Raw genomic sequence first — 26,754 nt, forward strand, 5'->3', positions numbered from 1 at the left:
CTATCTCATGAATATTAATGAGGTAGTTTGCAAATTGCGACTGTCGCTGCTTGGTTGTAATCATAGGGAAGGTAGCGAGTTGGGGTCAGCAGACCACTATGTCTGTGATTGCATTTAAAAAGAGTATACTTTCTTTAAAATGCACATCTCACAAGAGCCAAAAATGTGCTCCAACTTTCAGTAGAAGAAAGCTCTCTGTAACCCTCCTGTGACATGAAGACACCAAACATCAATCAGCATTTTATTAGAAAGGGGACTTCGGAGCATATGTCATTCGGCTAAGGCAAGAGAGGTTTCCCAAGTGAACTAAAGTCTGCCATGTTTAGAGATCTCTGCCTGTCTTGCAGAGAACTCAGTGATTTCAGAAGAGCCACACCATGATATACATAGCCATGCCACTTGATATTGAAACCATTTGATGTTAGGTCTATTGGTGCTCCTTGATGTGGAACCTGTTTTTTTGCATTCAAACTAAAATGTGTATAAATGATAGCTGCACTGCACTTGAATTTACAGATGTGTATTGACATACAGCTATCGCAAATGAAACAAAATCATTATGCTGTGTTAAAGTGTGTATTTCTGGCTTAGATTTAAGTATGTCTCAATTGGGCCTTGAAGCTATCTGTTTTAAATTGGATGTTGAATCGCAATGTTCATCCTGTGTTTATCTTTCTCCGTTAACAGTGTATGCAGTAAGATGTGGATTGTATATTTCTGTATGCTATATTGTTCTCTGCTAACACACTGCATTGGATATATTCACAATGGTGCTCTTTAAATTATGTCACTAGCTTGTTCTAAGGGCGATTAATATTCGTGTAGTGGGTCAGTGCTAAGATGTCAGGGTTGCCTATCTAGCACAGATCTCAGTGCTTCCAGAGGAGCCGCCACCAAAGTACAAGTAGAAATGTCACTTGATTTTAAAATCATTTGATGTTTGGTCTGTTGGTGCTACTGGTTGGGTCACCGTTTTTGTGCCTCTCGCAGGTGGTCTGTTGACCCTGACTCAGCAGCTTGGCCACTTGGAACCAAACAAATATCACACTGGCTAAAGCGTACTTCTCCCTGGGAGACCTATGTGATGGAAGAGAGTTCACGGGGCGAATTGGAGATGTAGCTCACAGCTGTCATCTTTAAAAAAACTTAGCAACACCCTCCATCTTAATGCTTACATTTTTGAAGACCGATTCAAATACACTGTATAAGCTTAACAAAATTTTGTGTTTCCGATTTCTGTTTACAATGAAACTCACTCTGGAGACTTTTGGTCTGCGTGAAAACATGCAAACGATAGTTTATTTTCTTACAACGACGTGATTTTGAATTCTACGTGCTTGATGGCAAAAAGCTCCTTCGCCCCACATTTTTCGATGTCTGCATACTATACTTTTCGAAGCCAAATCTACAGCTAGATTGTTTACTTGCCTGCAATCAATCATTCAATGTTTCATTTGCTCTTACGGTGCGAATTATTTCACTAGCCTGTAATCCCAAAGCACAAATATTTCTACAGATATCCTGCCAACCCCAGAGCTCTCTTAAAAATGCGATTTCCCCACAGGATATTTCACTGCCAGAGGCAATTTTCAAATGGGTAGAGGTAAAGTAGGAGATAAGCAAAATAAAGTAACAAATGAAATTTAAAAAGGTCCTTGCAAAGCAAACGAAAAAAATGTTTTTTGTGTTAAATTTCTGTTCTCAGTTAGAGCAGAAGTCAGAAGAATAACGTTAACCAACTCAAATTGCTGAGCTGGCTGGTGTAATTATGATATTATTTCACCAGGTGGCACAATAGGACTTCCTAAAATACCTCTGCATGCTTGCTGAGGTTCAAACACTGTCGAAAAGGCTATCCAGGTGCCCTTAGTAAGCGCATTCAGTGGTGTGCACACTCACAGTATTTTCACCTTATTTATCACCTCGTCCTCTAAAGGTGACCAAGGGAGAAGCTTAAAACGGTATATTTGTATTATATTCTTCTACAGATGTATGCGCATTGTACGATGTAAACATTTAATGCAAATGATTACTAAGTTTAATAACATCTAGAGCCAGGAAATCTAGCAATGTTGAACTTGTATTTTATAAAGAAATTATTAACATAAAATGACATTGTGCAAGGGATGAGTGCACGTGTTTAGCAATGCACATATTCAGTGCTTTAAAAGTCAATAAAGAAGTTCAGGCAGTCTGAGCCTGTGGTACAGGGAGAAGTGTGTGTACAGGGCTTAGGGGTGAGGCTATTGTCTTGTTACAAGAGGCTAGACATTTCATGGAATTTCCTTTTTTTGCATGCATGCTTATTTCGGTTGTTTGTGCATGCTGTTTTATATTGCTGCCCTTGGACATGTAAGAGGGCCTATTTGACTTTTTTAAAACAATTTACTATTCTTAACCCAGGGGGTTCCAAAGCTCTGTAATAGTCGTGCCTCAGCCTGCCGTCACTCCTTGTCATCAGCACCTAGGCTCCCCTGCCCTGCATCCGTTATGTCTCTGCTTACTATACCTTCTTCTCCTCAGGATAGAGTCCTCCTTGCCCAGCATCATTCATATCTCTTTGCTTTCCATTCTCCACTTCAGCGCAGACGTTACTACTGGTCATGCCTAATGCAGAACTTAGCCTGCTTGAATACATTTTCCCATTTAGAGTGCCAATAGTTCATCATAAACCTTTCTTTGCTTTCTGTATTTCTATTATTGCAAAAAACACAAAATTACAAATGCCATAATGCAAACTAGAACCTATGACTGAATGAGGCAACCATGACAATGATGGGATCGCCTATCTACTGAGAAATCCACATTTAGGGCCACGGTCTCGACAATGGAACCTTCTACTTTGCGGATCAAGTATGAGGGCCAAGTGCACTTTACTTCGATGCTGTAAAGGTTGTAGAGCTATTGCAAAAACGACAGCCAGTAGAATGATATGTTGTTCTCTCTAGGTTGCTTCTTGAGCAGACATATGTCTTATAATGATGCCCGTACTTCTATCTCAATCTTCTCTCTCACAGTTATTTGTAGCCTAAAGTAAGGGGGCGTGGTGAAGATGGTCGTCTTTATTTTATTCCCGTTGTTCTCTTCTTTCTTTGCTTAATCTTCAGGTCTCTGGTTTATCTTTCATTCTCATTTTACTTCTCTTTTGCACCTTCGGCTTGGGGGCTCTTTAGGACTTCGCTCTCCATGGCTGCTTACAGGGTCCTACATCTTTTTTTGTGTTCTAGAGGGACAGGAGATGGCCCATGTTAGGGGCTTAGGTTTGGGGGGAGCAAAGATTTTGCTGCGTAGGGCCGTTGCAGGGATTGGGGACAATGTTTGCACAAGTTTCAGTTTTAAAATGTGAAGCAAAAGTAGGGAAGGATATGCAGGAAAAAAACAAAAACTGGGGAAAAAGAAGAGTTTTGTGATCATAGCTGGTGGTCGTCTGCGGGGGTGGAGGTTGCCTTTTTGTCTTTCTTCAGGGTAGGTCAGGTCTAGAACAGAACATGACAATGGCTAATTTTGTCAATAGTCACAATCAGCACAAACACATCCTCTCTTGGAACACAAACAGCAGAAAGATGCCCCATAAACGTGAACTAATAAGGGAAGAACTATACTACTTATGCCTGGATATTATTTGCTTGCAGAAGTCCCACCTCTCTAGGATCCAAATCTCTCTGCTTGATGACCTGGGCTACAGAGTTCTCTGTACCGTTCTCTGTACCGTTCTTTGTACCATAATGCATAATTATTTATGTATATTTATTTTTGTCCAAAGCAACAGATCCCATACACGTCTTCTCTGTTTCAGCTCTTCCTGCAACTGGCTCGGCTCTTCTGAAGTCAGACTCTAGAACTTCAGCAGGTCAGCTAAAGTTGCTGGGATGCAACATATCTCCCTTTTCCACAAATTTTTACTAAACAATGCATGTGTGAATTTCTCTACATTTAAAGACACATTCCATACCTATAAATATTTTACCTCCCTTTAAAACTAAAGATCATATTAAGTACTTTTTAAAATAAAAACACTTACATGTTAATTAGTGTAATCCTTCCACCAGACAGGTTCTTTTTTCTTTACATCTTAACTTCAGACAGAGGGTTTACATCCGTTTCCTTATTCTAAAAATTTCTACACTCTAATTCATTGCACAAAGTGACCTTTCTTACATTCCATTTCTTGCCATCGTTCACCCATATGCTATTGCCCCATATCTTCTTAACCTCCTTGGGTTTTGACCATTTGGTAAGACCCTGCTTATGTTTGTCCACTAAGGCAGTCCTTACCCAGAACCCCACTACAAATTTGCAGTTGTTCTTTTTCAACTTAATATTATGTCATTGCACATATTTTTCTTGATACTTGGCCACTCTCTGTTCCACCCTCTGCTCCAATCTCCCTTTATCACACATTATATTGGTAGGATGATATCCATCTTTCACCTCTCCTACAACATCTGTTTCTTCTCTCATATTTTCAGATATCACTAATACTTCAATTCTACTTCCTTCCACATCATGATCATCATTTTCATTCTCCAAATTCACTCCATGTTTGTTTTCAACTTGACACTCAGCTTTACACATACAAGAAAAATGTCCTAATCTTTTGCATTTAAAGCATTTTGTTTTTGTTGCTGAACATGTTTCTGCAACTATCATATGGTTTGTGGTACTACATCTATAACACAACCGTTTCTCCTTTGTAACAAAACTTTTCTGCATCATCGTAGGACCCTTTCTACCTATGTGCACCACATTCACTTTACCATTGTCAATTTGTTTCTTGATATTGGTTACCATTAACTTCCTTGATGTATCTGGAAGTATTCTCTATGCGCCTGGCTATATTAATAGCTGTCTGTAAAGAAGGATCTTTTAGCTCCATCAACTTTTCCTGACCTTATTGTTACTAGTTCAATTTATGAATTGATCTCATATAATCTCCTCATGTAAATCATTTAATTTACAGGTAACAGCTAAGGTTCTTAATGCAGATACATACTGTTCCACAGATTCACCGGGTAACTGAGACCTTGAAAAGAACTTATGCCCCTCAACAACTATACTGGTCTTTTTACCATATTTTCCATCTGGAGCTTTCATAGCACTCACATACTCTTCTGATGAGGTATCCTCAGTTTCTGATATTTCATCCCCATCCCCTTCATGCGTGGTTACAACACTGTGTGTAGGTTTGGGTAAGGTTTTTAAAACCTTTCTCCCTTCAATGCCCAAACAATGCTTCAATAGCACAAGTTTATGTGACGCTTCAAAAGTTATACCTCCAACAACCTCTAAATAAGTCTAAAAAGACTCACGGCAGTCTTCCCATATCATTGCTGGGGTCCCAGGACTTTGCAAAAATATTTGGGGAGCTAAAATTGACGCATCCATAACAAAAGAATAATTGATCTTTAATCAAAAAATAATAATAATTAATATACCCTGAAGCTAATACAATATACGTATTACCAGTCCAGTGATTAACTGAACTCATAAAGTCTCTTTATATATTTTTTTTTTACCTTCATGTAGCACTGCTTCTCAATATTCTTGTTTACTTTGTAAGTTTTGTTCATTACCATTAGGTTTCACAGTAGCATTTCCAAAATGCTGTTTCCATCCAGAACGGATTTGATACCAGGACGACTTGCTTCACAACACACGTGTCACACAGGGCACTCGTATGTGCCTTGCGTCAGTCACACTTCCATTATCAAAGAAACTTCACGTCACGCATAAGAATCACTTCCGATGATGTTTCTTTCAGAGCGACTTTTCATACACGCTCCTGGCATACAAATTCCGATTCAAATGTGCAGTGAGTTGTGAATATACACACGAGCACACATACATTTCAAACATATACACATGTGTGTACCTAACCCCTCAATGTTTCCTTTCAAAATGTTTAAGTGGAAGCTTTACGATGAGCGCCCTGCCAAATCTCTTTAATGCGCTGCTTAACGCCACTGCTCGCATAAATGTCTTTTGCAAGGCTCGCTCATCAACGTCATCACATACAGGGCTGTAAATGTTCTTACACGCACAAAAAGTTTTTTATTAATTGCCAAAATATTTTAAGCTGTCTAAAGTCACGTGCTAATGGTCCACAATGCGACTCAGCTGACTTAACTTAAGCGCTACTTTCACCGGTTGTCACTGCTTTCACAGGTTGTCCCACAGAGACACAAGTAGGAACAAGACAGGAGACAGGGGTTGTCACAAGTTGCTCTTTTAAAGACAGCCTTTTGAATACAGTAGATACATGCATCCCATCATCATCGCCATTTTTAAGAATCACGATGCATAATTATTTATATATATTTATTTATGTTCAAAGCAACAAACCCCATACATGTCTTCTCTGTGTCAGCTCTTTCTACAACTGCCTCTGCTCTCCTGAAGCCACACTCTAGACCTTCAGCAGGTCAGCTAAAGTTGCTAGGATACAACATATAGCTCTCTTGGTGAGGTGGGTAATAGTGAGGCATAGCTTGGATCCAAATGGCGGATGACTCATCATGACATTTATCCATGAGAATGTTCAGTTTACCATACATATAGTTTATGGTCCTAATGGGGATGATCCCATGGTTTTCAATGGTCTTTTAGTGAAATTACAACAATGACCTGAGCCTTTGTTACTGTGTGATGGTTTTAATGTTACTCGTCACCATGGGTTTGATACTTCTCTTCTAGGGGTGCTTAGTTTTTAATGGGAAGAAGCACTCAACGGAGGCTCTGAAACAATTAATGGCTTCCTATGCCCTTGTAGATGTCTGACAGAGCAGTCACCCCAGGGAGTTTGGGTTTACCTTCTACTCGGCACCTCATCACTCACTTTTGTGGATCGATTTATTCCTTGCTAGTCATTCTTTCTTATCACTTTTTAATATTCAGCTGAACCCCATGGTGATCTCTGACCATGATCCACTGTCTCTGTTTCTTCGGTTAGAGCAATCCTTTGAACTTCTGCTTGATGATGGATACATCAGTTCCATGAACAGGGAGCTCAGGGATTATCTAGAGCTAAGCATCGGCTCAACTTCTACTCTATCGGTATGGGACGCACCCAAGGTCTTCGTTACAGGGCACACTCTCAAATACTCATCATAACAGCAAAAGGAGTAAGGTAAGGCGGAGGCTCACATATGTGTTTACTTTGGTTCTATTGTATATCGCTTGGCACAGAGCGAACCAGGATTGGAGGATGTTCTTATCATTTTTAGGTCAACATGCGATAGCTTAGGCTGCACTTAGGGAGAGACTATGGGACAGATCAGTTAAGATGATTCCAGCTCAGCAACTAACACCCTTTGAGAATAATGAAGAAATGAGGTGAAAATTCTCCTAAAATGTCAAGGATAGAGCTAGTGCTCATATCATTCATACTTAATGATAAGGAAGAGCAAGTTTGTCCTCACAAGCTTATACAGGAAGAATTTTGCCAGATCTACCAGAAGCTTTATCGTGAGGATGGAGTCTCATCAATAGTTGCTATTGATCAATTTATCATAACGTACCACCATCACAAATTGTCTGGACTGCAGTTGTCCAGCTTGGAGGACCCACTCTAATTTGAGGCTGCAGTTAGCCGACTGGCAAGGGATAAAGCTTCTGGCCCAGACCAAATCCCTCTAAAATTTTATGTAACTTTTTTGCTTGTTCTGCCACCACTCTTCTGTGATCTCTTTCATTCCTTTGAAACTGTGGGACAGATCCCTGGATCTTGGACTGAGACTAACATTATGATCTTCCCCAAGAAAGGCAAAGCCCCCTCTGCTGTGTGCTATCACCCAGTTTCTTTGATTGATGCAGAATCCAAGATTTATACTCTGGTATTGGCCAACACACTATCCTCAGTGGTCTCTGACTTGTTGATGAGAACCAGCATGGGTTTACACCGTGATGAGACGCCACTGCACATATGAATATGGCCATCACTGCTCTGGAAGTTGGGTCAGTGGACGGTGGCCCAGAAGGAATGATCATTTTTAGACTTGGAATCCTTGGCGTGGTCTCCTCTAACTTTTTGCCTCTGTTTCTCAGGTTGTTGATGTATGCTGGACTCTGTTTTTGCTGTTTTTGTTACTCTGGGCACTTTATCACTGCTATCCAGTGCTAAAGTGCAAATGCTCCTATGTAAAATGTATGTGTAATTGACTTTCCATGATTGGCATGTTTGATTTACTAATAAGTCCCTAGTACAGTGCACTATAGGTGCCCAGGGCCTGTAAATGAAATGCTACTAGTGTGCCTGCAGCACCGGTTGTTCCACCCACATTAGTTGCGCTGTAAACATGGCTCAGACCTGCCACTGCAGTGACTGTGTGTGCAGTTTTAAACTGCCAACTAGACTTGGCAAGTGTACCCACTTTCCAGGCCTAAAACTTCTCTTTTTATACATGTAAGGCTCCCCTAAGGTAGGCCCTAGGTAGTCCCATGGTCAGGCTGCAGTGTATGTTAAAGGTGGGACATGTACCTGTGTGTTTTACATGTCCTAACAGTGAAATACTGCCAAACTCGATTTTCACTGTTGCAAGGCCTATCTCTCTCATAGGTTAACATGCAGGCTGCCTTTAAATAGTGCAGATTACCTTTGTGAGCAGGTAGAAATGTGGAGTTTAGGGTCTCTGAACTCACAATTTAAAAATACATATTTTAGTAAAGTTTGTTTTTAGATTCCATGTCTGAAAATGCCACTTTTAGAAAGTAGGCAATTTCTTGCTTAAACCATTCTGTGACTCTGCTTGTTTGTGGATTCCCTGTCTGACTCAGTTTGACAGTTGGGCTGTTTGCACCTCTCCTCTAAACAGTGACACAAAGGGAGCTGGGGTGTAGCCTGCATATCCTGATAGGGCATCTGGGCTGAGGGGAGGAGTGGCCAATTACACCTGAAAGGGCTCTGCCTGCCCTCACACAATGCAGTCTCCAACCCCCTAATGTGTGCCTGGGGCCTGTGCAGGATCCTGAAAACAACACAGACTTCTCTTTGAAGTAGGCCTACTTCAAAGGCAGAAAGGGGTATAAGAAGAGCACCCAAAACCCCTGAAAATCAGATCACTTTTGGAATCAAGAGGAACCTCTGCCAAGTAGAAGAGTTGAAGAGCTGAAGAGAAGTGCTGCCCTTGCCTGTGACTGTGCTTTGTTGGGCTATCCTGCAGTTGCTGAGTCTGCCTTTGAAAGGGGACAAAGACTGGACTCTCTTGTGTATTCCTGCTTGAGAAGAATCTCACTGTTTTCTCAAGATTAAGGCTCTTGTTCTTTTTAAAATTCATAACTTGACTTGTGTATGTCATATTTTTATCATTTTGGTCTTGTTTTGTTTAGATAAATATTACCTATTTTTCTAAACCTGTGTTGTGTCACTTTGTAGTATTTTCACTGAGTTACTGTGTATGTTGGTACAAATAATTTACACATTGCTTCTGAAGTTAAGCCTGCCTACTCGTGCCACGCTACCAAGAGGGTGACCGGGGTTGACTAAAGGTGATTCTCCTTTACCCTGACTAGGGTGAGGGCCCTTGCCTGGACAGGTGTAACCTGACTGACAATGAAAGACCCAATTTCTAACAATAATGCTTGATGTGAACACAGCATTTGACCGGGTCTTCTGGACATTTCTCTGAGCAATTATGGACACTTCTTGGTTCAGCCCCCAGTTTATAACCCAGGTTCAGCAATTATATAAAGGCCTAAAGGCTAGAGTTCTCTGTTCTGGTAGTCTCTTGGACCCCATAACAATCACTAGGGACACCCGGCAGGGGTGCCCTCTCCCACCTCAGCTATTTGCACACTATGGGGGTCATTCTGACCCTGGCGGTCCATGACCGCCATGGCGGAGGGCGGCGGTAGCACCGCCAACAGGCTTGCGGTGCTTCCTGCGCGATTCTGACCGCGGCGGTAAAGCCGCGGTCAGAAAAGGGGAGCCGGCTTTTTCCCGCTGGCCCAGGGAATCCGCCATGGCGGCGCTGCTTGCAGCACCGCCATGGGGATTCCGACTGCCTTCCCGCCAGCCTGTTTCTGGCGGTGTCCACCGCCAGAACCAGGATGGCGGGAACGGGTGCCGTGGGGCCCCTGGGGGCCCCTGCACTGCCCATACCACTGGCATGGGCAGTGCAGGGGCCTCCTAACAGGGCCCCACAAAGATTTTCACGGTCTGCTTTGCAGACCGTGAAAATCGCGACGGGTGCCACTGCACCCGTCGCACCCCTGCAACTCCGCCGGCTCCATTCCGAGCTGGCTTCATGGTTGAAGGAGCTTTCCCGCTGGGCCGTCCGGCGGTCTTCTAGCGGTCGCCCGCCGGTCCAGCGGGAAAGCCGGAATGCCCGCCGCGGTCTTTTGACCGCGGAGCGGTCTTTCGGCGGGAATGACCGCCTATGTCAAGCCTTATATTCAAGCTTTGAAAATGGACAATGATATTCGCCTGCTGCAAGTACATCAGCTGGAACTTATAGTTTTAGAAATACTTGGATGACATGGCTATTTTGATTCCCACCCCTAGTATCGCTCTATCAGCAACAGAAACAAAAGCAGGGATATTTGGTTCTGTTTCAGGGTATAAGCTTGAAGAATAAGACTTAGGTCTACACTAATGTTTCTTCCTAAGGACAAGACAAGCAATGGGTCAGTTCGGCAGCATATCTCAGTGTTGAACTGTCATTAAAGATGGAAGAGATTGTTGAGTATAACTTTGGTCAAACATTCACAAGGACGGTAGAGATCTTTAGTAAGTGGAACAAATTACAGTTCGGGTTAATTGGGCGGTGCAACCTTATCAAAGCGATTATCTTACCTCATTAGTTATGTCTTTTTAGATGTATACCTCTTTATATCCCCAAAGTTTTTCTTGGTAAGATCAATACATCTTGGCAAAAGTTCATCTGGAGCTATAGGAAGCCAAGTTGCAGCAAAAAGCTTCTTCGGTTGCAGCAGGAGAGAGCAGGTCTTTCCCTACCAGGCTTGTGAGTCTACTATCTGGCCGCATTCATATCACAATTATCGAAGCCCTTGGTAGGGAGCTGGGGCACCTGGGGCTCATGTTTCCACAGTACCTACCATGCAGTGACGCTATTGTGTCCCGCACCGGTATCATAAACATGGTCTATTTTGAAAGCATTAGGTTTGAGACCTGGAGGGTATTTCATTCTATCAGGCCTTATTTCAGAAAGGATACTGGACATCACTCTTTATAACACATGTACTTACTTGGGTTACAATCCCAATATGCCTCAGCAGGTTCATGAGAGCTTCTTGAAGTTCTGGGAAGGTTTTGAACTTCTTACATTGGGGCACTCTTTTGAGGGTTCTATTCTTCTCTCATATGAATGTCAAAGGTGTTCCCTCCCCCATGCTGGATTCTTTTAATATATACATCTTTGAAAGAACCTTGATAATCTGAAGACGGATAATATCTTCTGTTTCTTGATTAGCTCTTTAGACAACCGGATGATAGGCCCCTTCAAGGGGAGCATTAGCCTGGCCTACAAATTATCTCTTTGTTTGAGGTGGGGCGGAGGACTGATCCCTTTCAACTTAGGGCAGATAGGTTTTAGTAAGCAGCATCTCAGGGTGGACCTAACTTTGGACTACATCAGACGTACTGTATGCTGATGCAGAGTGTTCTAAATGTCTTGGTGGTTAAAACTCATAATTTTGAGTTTATAAATAAATTCTATTGTATTTCCTATCATCTTTGTACTATGAATGTTAGACAAGATTCTAAATACTTTCGATGTACGGCCAATCAATCGGAAGCCATGCATATTTTTTCCACCTGTCCCTCTATTGCTTATTATTGCTTATTACTGGGAGATGATCAGGGGGAAACTCAACCAGATCTGTCAGGTCAATATGCTCTGGGACTCTAAACTTGTAGTATTAGGGCATTCTCCAGTTATCCCATCGTATCTCACAGGAATTTACTTCTTTGTAATCTCTTTGGCAAGTTTAGTTCTGGCCCGACACTGGTTACTCATTGAGGCCCAAAACCTGATGCTTTGGTGGCATGAATTTTTGAACAAAGACTGTCTTGAAATGTCGTTAATAGAAAATGATTAGCAGAGAGCCAAGTTAAGGAAGATCTGTGACCCTTTGAGGGGGATCCTGAGCTATTTTTGAGCTGGCCATGACTACATACCATAGATGTTACATATATATATATATATTAATCACAATCCTTCCTACCCTTTAGCCAAACATTTCTGGGACGGACATGAAGGCAATTGCAGCTCCTTAACATTTTATGGTATAAAAACCATTGTTGCTCATCCCCGAGGGGGCAATAGAACTGCCCATTTAAGACAGACTGACTCAAAAATGATTTTATCATTAGGCACTGAAAACCCCCGGGGTCATAATTTGGATGCTGAACTTCATGTACATCTGTCAATGTTGAGATCATTGCAGTCTCTTATCAGATTCTAGGAGATTACTTTGATCATAAGCAATAAATTGGATTGCAATGAGAAGTTTTATGGGATTTTGTATTGACCACAATATTTCCGGACAAGGACACTGTTTCTTTGTGAAACATATATATTATACTTAGAATTTTAATGTTTTTACACTTTATTCCCTGTTTTGCACTCAATTACCACTTTTAGGGGTACTTTTAGCAGTCTCCTCATATATATGTCCATGTCCTTGGAGCAAATTAATTTTTCGTTCCTATTTTTGCATTGGCCAAGATTCCTTTTCTCTATCATGAATATAAAAATTTTCTGAATTGATGTAATATCTATTTCTATATAATCTTAACCCTTTGATAGAATTGATTTATTATTCAAACATCTCTATATATATACTAATTCAATATTATTATTAAGAAGAATTGAGATATTTAAATGTTTGTATCAATTATGATCACATTTCTTTGGGTTATTGATATATATTAACTCAATAATTGTCTCTCTTAGAATCATCTTCTCTATCATCTTCTCTTGTATTTATAGATTAGCCAATTTATTTATCAATTAAATTATGTACAGTTTGAACACAATAATGATATTTATCAATTGAAGATGTTTAGATTATAATGTATATCTTTTATTCATATATTAGGCTTTTGAATCAACTAAGTTAAAATTGTTAGCATATTTGAGTAAAATAATTTGTATATGTGGGTTATTTTCTTTTATAGAATTTTCAATTAATAATTGTAAATGCATTTATCATTTACTGGTGAAAATGTTTTAATAAGATCTTAGGGAAGCATATAATATACAATCTTGCTATGTTTGGAACTTTGACTTTGATCCAAGTACGTGGGCACAAAAATAGAGATTTTAAATCTAAGACTGTTACGTTACAAAAAGGCCGCCCCTCTTGCACATTTCTTCTTAGCTATGATGTGAAAAGCAAAGAAGGACTATAGGATATAAATAATCCGGTGTAAAAATGTCTTCCAATGTCCAGTTGAAGACTGCTGGCGAAACGCGTCGACATTTGGCTGGAACAGCGTGTGTTTGTCTTGTTCGTTGTAGGCACCTTTAAGGTTTTTGTATTGAGGAACTATTTTTGAAAGTTCTCATTATTTACTTATTCACTATGTTTTTCATCATTTTTTGCCTTTACATGAACTTATTCAATAAAATGAAGCCGACGATTTTGTACATATGAGTGACTTTTAGCCTCAACTTCACTCTCTACATTCCACGAGCTTTGGATATTGTGCAGCCTTTTGGTGTCTGATTCAGTTGCACTGCTTTTTTGTTTTATATATATATATATATATATATTATGTGGTCACAAGTCCTCTCAGCTGGGATCCTCATGACTCCGGTGCATTTACGGGTGAGGTACCCATCAACAAATTGATACACAGTGCCAGCCGGCAACGCGCACTCCGTGACACCAAGGCAGCTGCATTTTTTATTTGCAAATATTTATTCCAGTACAATAAAGGGTCACCAAGACAAGCCAACTCATTTCGGTGCACACACCCCTTGATCATGATCTGAGTTGCACTTGTACAATTCAAAGTTTAAAAGTTTCAATGTGGTGTAAACATCAAAAACAGACTAGACACATAACCTTTGTAACACACGACAGAAAATGTGTGGCCATCTTAGAGTATCAATTGTCATACATACTGCTGCATATAGAGTGTTGAGTATTTTACCCCCAATCCATGATTCAGAAAACCTAAGAATATAGGGCCAGATGTAGGAAAGGATTTGCGAGTCGCAAACGGCAAAAACTGCCGTTTGCGAGTCGCAAATCGCATTTTGCTATGCAGAAATGCATTCTGCGAGTTGGGACGACTCGCAAAATGCATTTCAGAATCGCAAATAGGAAGGGGTGTTCCCTTCCTATTTGCGATTCCTAGTGGTATGCAATACCATTTGCGACCGCATATGCGGTCGCAAATGGTGTCGCAGTTACCATCCACTTCAAGTGGATGGTAACCCACTCGCAAATTGGAAGGGGTCCCCATGGGACCCCTTCCTCTTTGTGAATGGACCCCAAATTATTTTTTCAGGGCAGGTAGTGGTCCAAGGGACCTCCACCTACCCTGAAAAAATACCGAAACTAAAGGTTTCGGATTTTTTTAAAGTGCAGCTCGTTTTCCTTTAAGGAAAACGGGCTACACTTAAAAAAAAAAAAACTGCTTTATTTAAAAGCAATCACGAACATGGAGGTCTGCTGACTACAGCAGGCCTCCATGTTTGCGAGTGCCCATAGTCGGTATGGGGCTGCAATTTGCGACCCACCTCATTAATATTAATGAGGTGGGTCATTGCGACCCCATACCGACTCGCAGACGGTGTCTGAGACACCGTTCTGCATAACATTTTGCGAGTTGCAAATAGCGAGTCGCTATGACTCGCTATTTGCAAGTCGCAAAATGTTTCTTTGCTACATCTGGCCCATAATTCTTTAAGTAATGGTATATATCTTATACCAAGACTGTTCATACAATCTTTGCAAAACTTATGTAAGCAATATACATCCAAACTTTTAACAATAAATATGGTATTTCTCTTCTATAAATGAAACCTAATCAAAATTAAATTCTCAATACTCTCAACTAAAGTCTTAAATCTAGGGCTCTGGGGGTGCCTTCAGAAACCTACACTCTTATGGTGAAACAACTCAAAGCCCAAGTGGGAAAACTAAATCTAAATGATTCCAAATAATAAAAAAACATGTCAATATAAATAAACAAACATCCTTATCTTACTGCTCTCACGAATGTTGAACCACAGAGCTGTAATATTTTGACCCTATGAAATCAGCTATAGGACCAATCACACTGCTACATACCAGCGTCCTCTTCTTGTGAAACATGACTAAAGTGAAAAAAGAAAAGAGAAAAGGGGGAATAAAAATCCACAATTAAAACCATGGGCCAAGAGAAGTAATCAAGACATATTTAAAAGGCACATGTTAAAAGTAAAATATCAAGGGGCATATTTATACTCCGTTTGCGCCGGATTTGCGTCGTTTTTTTTTACGCAAATTCGATGCAAAACTAACTCCATATTTATACTCCGGCGTTAGACGCGTCTAGCGCCAAAGTCCATGGAGTTTGCGTTATTTTTTAGCGTGGACACCTACTTTGCGTTAATGATATGCAAGGAAGGCGTTCCCGTCTAAAAAATTTACTCCGAGGCATGTGCGCCGTATTTACACTCCCGGGCAAAAATCACGCCCGGGAGTGGGCGGGTCAAGAAAAATGACGTCCAGCCGCTTTTGCGTCGTTTTTTAGCGCCTGGTCAGGGCAGGCGTTAAGGGACCTGTGGGCTCAGAAGGAGCCCAGAGGTGCCCTCCCATGCCCCCAGGGACACCCCCTGTCACCCTTGCCCACCCCAGGAGGACGCCTAAGGATGGAGGGACCCATCCCAAGGAACATAAGGTAAGTTTAGGTAAGTAATTTTTTTATTTTTTTTTGTGGCATAGGGGGGCCTGATTTGTGCCCCCCTACATGGCACTATGCCCAATGAACATGCCCAGGGGACAGAAGTCCCCTGGGCATGGCCATTGGGCAAGGGGGCATGACTCCTGTCTTTGCTAAGACAGGAGTCATTTCAATGGGGGTTGGGAGTCAAAAAAAATGGCGCAAATCGGGTTGAGGCGATAATTTTGCCTCAGCCTGACTTGCCCCATTTTTTGGCGCCCAAGCTCCATATTCCCCTACGCCGGCGCTGCCTGGTGTACGTAATTTTTTTTCACGCACACCAGGCAGCGCCGCCGGCTAACGCCGGCTAAGGTCATTGTATAAACACGGCTCCCAAACAGCGCTTCAGAATGGCGTTAGCCGGCGTTAACTTTTTCGACGCACAACTGGGTTGGCGCAGTTGTGCGTCGAAAAGTATAAATATGGCCCCAAGACTCTCATATTCATCCCCAAGGTATACATCCGGATCGATCCAAACTTAAATTATCCAAGAATAAAGCTAATTCCTCTTGCATATTTAAACCATAGGGGTTTTTTGTATTGAGCTCCATATTATATCTGGACTCCATACATCTTAGTATTTGTATGCAATTTCCACCCCTTGCAGACATCAGCTCCCTATCTACGGTAAAAAAATCTCATCAAAGTATTATTGACCTTGTGAAAAACTGCAAAATGCCGAGCTGCCAGGTATTGTTTATCATAATTATCGATAGCTCTTGTGTGTTACAAAATTTGTTTCTTCTCTCGGTGAATTGTACTGCCAACATACATCTTCTCACAAGGACAGATTAAGGCATAAATAGAAAAATAAAAAAAACACAAATATCAGAGTGTCAGTTCAAAGATTTGTCAATACATCTTTCAGAACCAGAGAGGGGAGACTTGTCTTTCTTGATGATCTTACTAAATGTACAGGCTTTCAGGTTTGAACAAGTGAAAAACCCTTTTGGAATTTCACTGTATGTTTCGAGTTTGCAGTAACTTTTTTGCTACTGAGTTTATCTTTTAAAGTAACCCCTCTCCTAAAAGTGATGTTAGGATAATTGCCAATTGTATCTGATAGAGTGTCTTCAGTAGATAGAACATCCTAGTGTTTTTTCAAAATATTCTTGACAGATCCAGCCTCTTTGTTAAATGTTATAATAAACCTAATCAAATTTTCTTGAGATTGAGTTCCCTGTTTACTGAAACTAGTAGTATCTGCAAGGAGGGTCTCCCTGCCAATCCCTTGCAGTCCCAGGGATCGTCACCTCCCTGGGATTGAAAAAAGATAATAAAGGGTGTCTGTTGCGGATCTCCCTGGGGCAATTGATTTATGCCACTCTTGTAAAACTAATAATAGTCCTCAGGACCACCATCCCCAGGGCCGGTTCCTGCTATGTCCTAGGGTGCCCCCCCCCCAGACATAGCTGTTTGCTCTGACTAGGTGGGAACTTTGACAGTTCCCATCAAGTCAGCGCAAACACTCTGGTTCCAGCAAGTGAGGGCTGTCAAACAGCTCTTGATTGCTGTGAGCGGAGTTTCCTTTGTATCCCTGCCCACAGACATGCGGGCAGTGAAACAGAGGAAACTATTGCTCTCACAGACAGGGAGCTGCACATTTAGCAGCTCTGTGTCTTTGTCAGCCATGCCGGCTACTGCTGGAGGCAGGGAGCTGACTGGGACAACGGGGGCATTCAGGCTCCCCACCCACAGTCTCATTACACACTGGGTGATGTGTGGGACACCCAGGACAGATGGCTGGGCCCCATGGGATGGGGTTCACAGGGCTCTGATCAGCTAGGGAAGGGGGCCCCACAGCCCATTACCCAAAAAAATATTTTAAGGCTGGGCCATGGGGGATGGGGTCTTGGGGGCCAAAATTGGCCGGTAGAAGGGAGAAGCATGGCCATCTCCTCCATTTGTTGAAGATCAGTCCGCACGGGATGGGGTCCCCAGGGCTGAAATTGGCCAGGGAGCGGGGGCTGTGTGGTCCCGTTCCCCCACACTGGAAATGTACCCAATGAGGTAGCACTTACTAACTAACCAGTAGAAAATGCTCCAGTTGAATAAACATTTTGTGCAAAACTGTGGTCTCTTTTGGCTAAACGAGCAGATGAGCATCTGCTTTGGCCACGATGCTCATTTCATAGAAGCTGAACCTCTACAGATAGCACCTATAAATATAAATGTTGGAGATGCCCAGAAGCTCCACTTCTGGAAAGGAGAAATTATCCTAACTCCTGAGATTAGCAAAGGCAAAGCGGGTGTGTTTACTTTGTGGAATGCATCTTTCATCTATTGGAGCGCAATCAGACACTCTCACACCAACTCTCACACCCACATAGAATGAATGAATGAAAATGCTGTGGCTGTTTCTGCCAGTCTGACTGGCTGGAACATCGTAATACAATGTTTCCACTTGTCAGCACTGTAGAAACAGCGGAGTACAACAGAGGGGAGGCCACTGGTATGACAGCAGCCTCCTCTCCTCAGCTTTGGTGGTTGGATCATTCCAACTGGCAAAGTGATAATGAGGCCCTGAGTCCTAACTATAACTACCTACTGGTGAATGCCAGTAAGTTTTATATATAGATATTCACTTAAATAAACAAAAATTGCAGGGAGGTTATAGTTAGGTTCTGAATTTACTAGCACAAAACCTTAGAAATTCAGCAGTTATAGAGTTATTTCAAGTAACTATAACTCGTGCCCCCCCCCGTTCACAGTTTGGTTTCATTATTTGATTGCTGATGTTTCATTGATATTTTTAATTGCGGTATAAAAGTCGTCATGATTGCTGTAATATCTGGGGAAATTATCAGTGCATGGCAAGGCAGCAAGTTATAGTTACCTGAAATAACTCTAACTATAACTGCTGAATTTCTAAGGTTTTGTACAATTAGATTCAGAAACTAGGTATAACATCCCTGTAACCTTTGTTTTTTAAAGCAAATTTCTATGTTTTTTAAATTCTATTTCCTAACTAAAACTTCCCTGTAACCTTTGTTTCAGTGAATTTCTATGGTTTTTTTTTAAAGGCCAACCCCCTGTAACCACCCAAGTCTGTGCTGTGCATGGTCGAAGGGTCTGTCGCTCTGGGTATGAGAATAGGTATGAGAGAGTGTCTCTGGGTGTGATAGTGTCTGTCTGGATGTGAGAGTGGGGGCGTGAGAGTCTGAACGGTTCTGTGAGTGGATATGTGATCCCTGAGTTGGTCTGTGAGTGGGTGTGTCAGCGTTTGAGTGGGTCTGTGGGTGGGTGCATCAGTGTCTAAGTGGATCTGTGAGTGGGTGCATCAGTATCTGAGTGGATCTCTGGGTGAGTGCAAGACTGTCTGAGTGTTCTGTGAGTGGGTATGTGAGGGTCTGAGTGGGTATGTGAATGGGTGCGTGAGTGTCTGAGTGGGTTTGTGAGTGGGTGCATGAATGTCTGAGTGGGTCAGTGAGTGGTTGTGTGAGGGTCTGAGTGGGTCTGGGCGTGGGTGCATGAGGGTCTGAGTGGGTCTGTGAGTGAATGTGTGATTGTCTGAGTCTGTGAGTGGGTGCACCAGAGTCTTAGAGATCTGTGAGTTGGTGCATCAGTGTTTGAGTTGGTCTGTGATTGGGTGCATCAGTGTCTTAGTGGGTCTGTGAGTGTGTGTTAAGGTCTGAGTGGGTCTGTGAGTGGGTGCATGAGTGTCAGAGTGGGTCTGTGAGTGGGTGCATGAGGGTCGCAGTGGGTGTGTGAGGGTCTCAGTGGGTCTGTGAGTAGATGTGGCTCACATGAATGGGTCTGTGAGTGGGCACGTCAGTGTCTGAGTGGGTCTGCAAGTGAGTGCATCAGTGTCTGAGTGGGTTTGTGAGTGAGTGTGTAAGTGTCTGAATGGGTCTGTGAGAGGGTGAGTCAGTGTTTGAGCATGTCTGTGAGTGGGTGTGTCAGTGTCTGAGTGAGTGTGAGTGGGTGTGTGAGGATCTGAGTGGGTCTGCGAGTGGGTGAATTAGTGTCTGAGTTGTCTGTGAGTGGATATGTGAGTGTCTGAGTGGGTTTGTGACTGGGTGCATGAGGGTCTGTGTGGGTCTGTGAGCGGGTACATTAGGGTCTGAGTGGGACTGTGAGTGGGTGCATGAGTGTCTGAGTGGGTCTGTGAGTGGGTATGTGAGGGTCTGAGTGGGCATGTGAGTGTGTCTGTGAGTCTGTGAGTGGGGCTGTGAGTAGGTGCGTCAGAGTCTGAGTGGGTCTGCGAATGGGGGTGTCAGTGTCTGATTGAGTCTGCAAGTGGATGTATCAGAGTCTGAGTGGGTCTGTAAGTGGGTGCATCAGTGTTTCAGTGGGTCTGTGAGTGGGTGTAGCAGTGTCTGTGTGGATCTGTGAGTGGGTTAATGAGGGTCTGAGTGGGTCTGCAAGTGGGTGTGTGAGTGTCTAGTGGGTCTGTGAGTGGGTGCATGAGGGTCTGATTGGGTCTGTGAGTGGGAACGTGAGGGTCTGAGTGGGTATGTGAGTGGGTGCATTAGTGTCTGAGTGGGTCTGTGAGTGGGTGTGTGAGGGTCCGAGTGAGTCTGCGAGTGGGTGCATGAGGGTCTGAGTGGATCTGTGAGTGGATGTGTGGCAGTTTGAATGGGTCTGTGAGTGGGTGTGTCAGTGTCTCAGTGTGTCTGTGAATGGGTGTGTCAGTGTCTGAGTGGGTCTGTAAGTAGGTGTGTCCGAGTCCAAGTGGGTCTGGGACTGGGTGGGTCAGTGCCTGGGTGGGTCTGTGATTGGGAGAGTCCGAGTGGGTCTGTGACTCTGTGCATGATTGTCTGAGTAGATCTGTAACTGTTTGCCTGAATGTCTGAGTGGGTCTGTGAGTGGGTGTGAGAGTGTCTGATTAGATCTGTGATTGAGTGCATGAGTGGGTCTGTAAGTGGGTGCATGAGTGCCTGAGTGGGTCTGTGAGTGGGTGCATGAGGGTCTGATTGGGTCTGGCAGTGGGTACCTGAGGGTCTGAGTGGGTATGTGAGTGGGTGCATTAGTGTCTGAGTGGGTCAAAAAAATATAGTCAAAAAAATGTCAAATAGGTCCTAACTATAACTACATACTGGCGACAATTCATAGCAGGAGACACATGGAATTTCAGCGTAATAGGAAATATGTGGCAGACTTCAGAACTTTCTGTCACTGAAATGCGAGGAAAATGTGTTTTTCTGGTCAGAATTTGAGGATTTCAGGGATTCTGGATAAACATCCTGACGAGAGCCTCGCAAGTTGCCCCATCCTGGATTTTCCGAAGGTGTCTGGTTTTCAAACATGTGCAAGTTTACTAGGTTTCCCTAGGTGCTGACTGAGCTAGGACTACAAATCCACAGCTACTGAAAAAAGGCCCAGTTTTGAGTGGAAAAATCTGATGTATCCATGCTGCATTTTGGCCATTTCCTGGAGTTCACACTAGGCCCACCTACACACATGAGGTACCATGTTTATTGGGAGACCTGTGTTAATACTTTTGAAAGGAGTTTTCTGGCTCCTTGCAGATTCCAAATCTTTCCATCACAGAAATTTGAGGAAACTGTTTTTTGTAGGCAAAGTTTGGGGTTTGCAAGGGATTCTGGGTAAAAAAATCTGGTGAGAGCCATGCAAGTCGCCCCACCCTGGATTTTCCAAGGTGTTTTGTTTTTAAAAATGTGTACGTTTGCTAGGTATTCCTAGGTGCAGGCTGAGATAGGGCCCAAAATTCACAGCTACCCACTTTGCAAAAAAAGGATCAATTTTGTGGGAACAAATGTGGTGCATCCATGCTGTCATTTGAGTCATTTCCTGCTGTGGGCGCTAGGCCTACCCACACAAGTGAGGTACCATTTATATTTCAGGCTTGAGGGTATGATGGGTGGAAGGAAGACGTGACAGATTCCAGAACTTTCCATCACAGAAATGCAAGGAAAATGTTATATTTTACTGAAAGTTTGAGGTTGGTTTGCAAGGGATTAGGTGTAAAAAAAAGCCTGTTGGGAGTCACAAAATTCACCCCACCCTGTATTCTTCTAGGTGTCTAGTTTTTAAACATGTGCTAAATCGTTAGATTTACCTACTTACCAGCTGAGCTAGGGCCCATCATACACAGCTACCCAGTCAGTTTAGAGTGGAAAATGTGATGTATCCATATTGCGTTTTGGGTGTTTTCTGTCATGGGTACTAGGCCTAGCCACACAAGTGAGGTACCATTTTTATCAACGGGCTCAGGAAATGCTTGGTGGATGGAAGTTAGTGTTTCCCACAGGATTTAGAACTGTTCATCACAGACATGTGAAGAAAATGTGTTTTTAGTCAAAGGTTGAGGTTTGCAAGAGATTCTGGGTAAAGAAATCTGGTGAGAGCAACCCTAGTCACCACACACCTGAATCCTCTAAGTGTGTAGTTTTCAAAACTGTACAGCATTACTAGGTTTCCCCAGGCACCAGCTGAGCAGGGGGCCCAAAATCCACACCATCACTCGTTGCAAAATAAGGGTCAGTATGGAGTACAAAAGGGTGCTGTATCCATGTTGCATTTTGGGCCATTTCCTGTTGGCAGCATTACACCTACCCACACAAGTGAGGTATCATTTTTACGAAAGACTACAGGAAAAGCTGGGTGGAAGGACGTTTGTGGCTCTCCATAGATTTCAGAAATTTCAATCATAGAAATGTGAAGTCAAAGTTTGACGTTTGCAAGGGATATTGGGTGAAGAAACCTGGTGATAGCCACACAAGTCACCCTAGCTTGGATTTCCCTAGGTGTCTAGGTTTAAAAAATATACAGATTTGTTAGGTTTCCCTAGGTGCCAGCTGAGCTAGGGCCCATGAGCCACTGCCACCATCTATCCACTGTGCAAAAAAGGGTCAGGACACTATCCCTACCCACTCACTGAAGTGCCATCTTTATTGAAAGACATGTGGAAGCATAGAACAGTAGCAGATTTGTGACTCCCAATTGGATTTGGCTGCATTTGTTCCTTTCAAATGTAAGCCATTGTGTAGGAAACAAGACATTTTGAAAAATACCCTCTAAATCGTATGCTAGTACGGGTACCCAAAAGTTCAGAGATGTAAACCTAACCAGTTAACAATTCTAGCATGAATATATACATACAGAGACTTGCTGCACTTTTCAGTAGCACCACGTCCTGAGTCACACCAGTAAATCTCAATGTCAATCGTAAGAGGCCTCAGGCAAAAAATAACTTGTATGGAAACGCCATCAAGTTGTCATCTAAATCACCAGCACTTGCTCCCTTACATTCATGCGGCGCCACGGATATCAGATAGATTGTACACATGCACTCGCTCCTAGCACCCTAATGTGGAGCACTGATAACCCTATATCCGGCCGGTGAATGTCACTGTGTTCAGCAGTTATAGTTATTTCAAGTAATTTTAAATCGCAGCCTAAGGTAACTATGACTCGCACCCCTGCCATACACAGTTTTTTCTCCAGTAAATTAAGTTCTAATGTTTCATTGATATTTTTATTGACGTTATGAAAGTTATCATGAGTGTTGTAATATCTGGAGTAATTAGCAGTGCATAGTGAGGACGCAAGTTATAGTTACCTTAGACCGCGAGTTATAGTTCATTGAAATAACTCAAACTATAACTGCTGAATTTCTCTGTTTTTTTGTGAATACTTTCAGAACCTAACTATAATGTCCCTGTAACCTTTGGCTTTTCAAATGAATTTCTAAGATTTACGTTTTTTTAATTCTATTTCCTAACTATAACGTCCCTTTAAGCTTTGTTTTTTTCAGTGAATTTCCATGTTTTTTTAACGTAAATGAATTTTAATTACTAGGGGGGTCATTACAACGCTAGTGGTTGGTGTAATAGTGGAGGTAGTACCGCCAACAGGCTGGCAGTACATACCTCCACTATTATGACATTGGAGGTTTGGCCAAAGCCAAACTGCCAAGTTAACACATCGACCGCCACATCGGTAATGACCGCCGGGCTGGAGACTACAGTCTCCAGCCCGGTGGCCATCACATGACATTTTGACCCTGCCCACCGCCATGGTTTCCGTGGTTTCTGTACCGCCACGGAAACCATGACGGTAGGCACTATCAGTGCCAGGGAATTCCTTCCCTAGCACTGATAGGGGTCTCCCCCACCCACCTCCCCTCCCCAGAGTCTTCCCCCACCCTCCCCCTTCCACCCCCCACAGATACACACATACATACACACCCATACACACATTCACCCACGCATGCATACATTCATACACGCTCACAGCAACACTCATGAACATACATCCAGGCACACACGCAATCACACAACATGCAAGTACACACACGCCTACTCATGCACACATGCATTACGCACGCATGCACACATTCAAACACAGTCACACACACCCACACACATGCACACAATACCCCCACCCTCCTCTCCTGTTGGAGACCCCGACTTACCTGCTTTCAAGGGGTCCTCCAGCAGGAGACGGGACGTGGCGCTGCTGCCAGCAGCAGCGTCTGCCAGCAAAACACAGTGCCTCCTGCGGGACCTGGCATTGCTATCACAAACAGGGAGCTGCTAAATATGCAGCTCCCTGTCTTTGAGAGCAGTAGTTTCCTCTGTTTCCCTGCCCACATTTCTGTGAACAGGTAAACAGAGGAAACCTTCACTCCTAGCAAGCAAGAGCTGCTTGACAGCTCTTGCTTGTTGGGATCAGAGTGTTTGCTCTGGCTTATCGGGAGCTGTCAAAGCTCCTGTCAAGTCACAGCAAACAGCTATGTCCCAGGGATGGGCACCTTGGACACAGCAGTAGCTGGCCCTGGGGGGTGTCGGTCCCCAGGGCCATTATTGGCTCCTCAAGTGGGGGACACGTGCCCCCGTACAAGATTTGAGATTTGCCCTGGGTAGGTGGGGGTCACTGGGGTCCGCAATTGAACCTCTTCATTATTTCAATTCAGCCCCTGGGAGATGGTGCCACCTATTTTCAAACAATTGTCCCAAGGAGTTGGTGGTCCCTGGGGCTGAGGGGGGGCCAGCATGGCCCCACCCTTATTTTCAAACAATTGACCAAGGGAGGTAGTGGTCCCCAGGACACGGCGCCGCACGCATACAATCCAAACCGCCATGAGGAGGTGGCAGCCCCCAGGCACTTTTTTGATCACTAGAAACAGCATATTACATGCTGAGAGCCATCATCCTTCTAGATTAAAGTGAAGCATCCCCCATGGGGAACTCCTACGAGCAAAAATGAATTGTTCACAAGAGGAAGGGTACAAAAATCAATGAAGGAAAAGGGTGTGAATAAGTCTAGGGAGGACCTTTTATTCAAAAGACGAGATAAGGATAGCTCCTCTCAGATCAGATTTATAACAGATTACAGTGACAAATCTGGGACTGTGAGCCATCTCGTGTATAATCATTGGGGTAATACCAAAGCATATCCTGTGTTACAATCACATGTCGGGATCCACATCAGCACTACCTACAGGTGGGCTAAATCTCTCAGGGACACTTTGACACGTAGTCATTTTCAACATAGTTCTAAGACAGTTGAGTTTAGTAGTGATAAAGGCTTTTACAGATGTCCAAAATGCAAGGCCTGCATGTACCGCAAGAACAGACTCAGATATGAATCAAATAGTGGATTTTAACACTGTGGCCCATATTTATACTTTTTGACGCTAAACTGCGCTAACGCAGTTTAGCGTCAAAAAGTTTTGCGCCGGCTAACGCCATTCTGCAGCGCCATGCGGGCGCCGTATTTATTGAATGGCGTTAGCCGGCGCAAGCAGACCGGCGCTGCCTGGTGTGCGCGAGAAAAACCACGTACACCAGGCAGCGCCGGCGTAGGGGGAAAATGGCGCATGGGCGTCTTAAAATGGGGCAAGTCAGGTTACGTCGAAAAAATCGTCGTAACCCGACTTGCGCCATTTATTTTCGACGCCCATCCCCCATCAACATGACTCCTATCATTGTAAAGATAGGAGTCATGCCCCCTTGCCCAATGGCCATGCCCAGGGGACTTCTGTCCCCTGGGCATGGTCATTGGGCATAGTGGCATGTAGGGGGGCACAAATCAGGCCCCCCTATGCCACCAAAAATTATTAAAAAAAAATAAAAAAAATACTCACCTGAATGTCCCTGGGGTGGGTCCCTCCAGCCTTGGGTGTCCTCCTGGGGTGGGCAAGGGTGGCAGGGGGGGTCCCTGGGGGCAGGGGAGGGCACTCTGGGCTCATTTTGAGCCCACTTGTCCCTTAACGCCATGCCTGACCCAGGCGTTAAAAAGCGGCGCAAATGCGCCGTTTTTAGCAACGCCCACTCCCGGGCGTCTCTTTTGCCCGGGAGTATAAATACCACGTAAAGGCCTGGGAGTCATTTTTTAGACGGGAACGCCTCCCTTGCATATCATTAACGCAAGGAAGGGGTTCACGCTAAAAAATGACGCACATTCCGGGAACTTTGGCGCTATTCGCCTCTAACGCCATAGTATAAATATGGCGTTAGTTTGCGTTAGTTTTGCGTCGAAATTGCGTCAAAAAAAACGACGCAATTTCGGCGCAAACGGAGTATAAATATGCCCCTGTATATTTAAGTTCATTACCTGTACATCTGATTATTCTGTGTATTTGCTGAAATGTCCATGCAAATTATGGTACATAGGGAGCACAATCTCCCCTGTCAAAAAAGAATATTGGAACACCAATGTGCCATAAAAACATGTGATGAAAATGATCCTGTTGCCAGGCACTTTAGAGAAAAGCACAACAGTAATTCAGATTCCCTTATTGTCTTTGGTATTGACAGGACAGAAGCTTCCATCAGAGGTGGGGACAGGGAACAACAATTGTGTGTACTAGAATCCTGGCATATCATCGATCTAAACTCAAAAAGCCCTCATGGGATGAACATGGGTGAGGAACTGGCTGTACACATATG

Source organism: Pleurodeles waltl, chromosome 1_1, assembly GCF_031143425.1.
Source record: "Pleurodeles waltl isolate 20211129_DDA chromosome 1_1, aPleWal1.hap1.20221129, whole genome shotgun sequence".
Lineage (NCBI taxonomy): Eukaryota > Metazoa > Chordata > Amphibia > Caudata > Salamandridae > Pleurodeles > Pleurodeles waltl.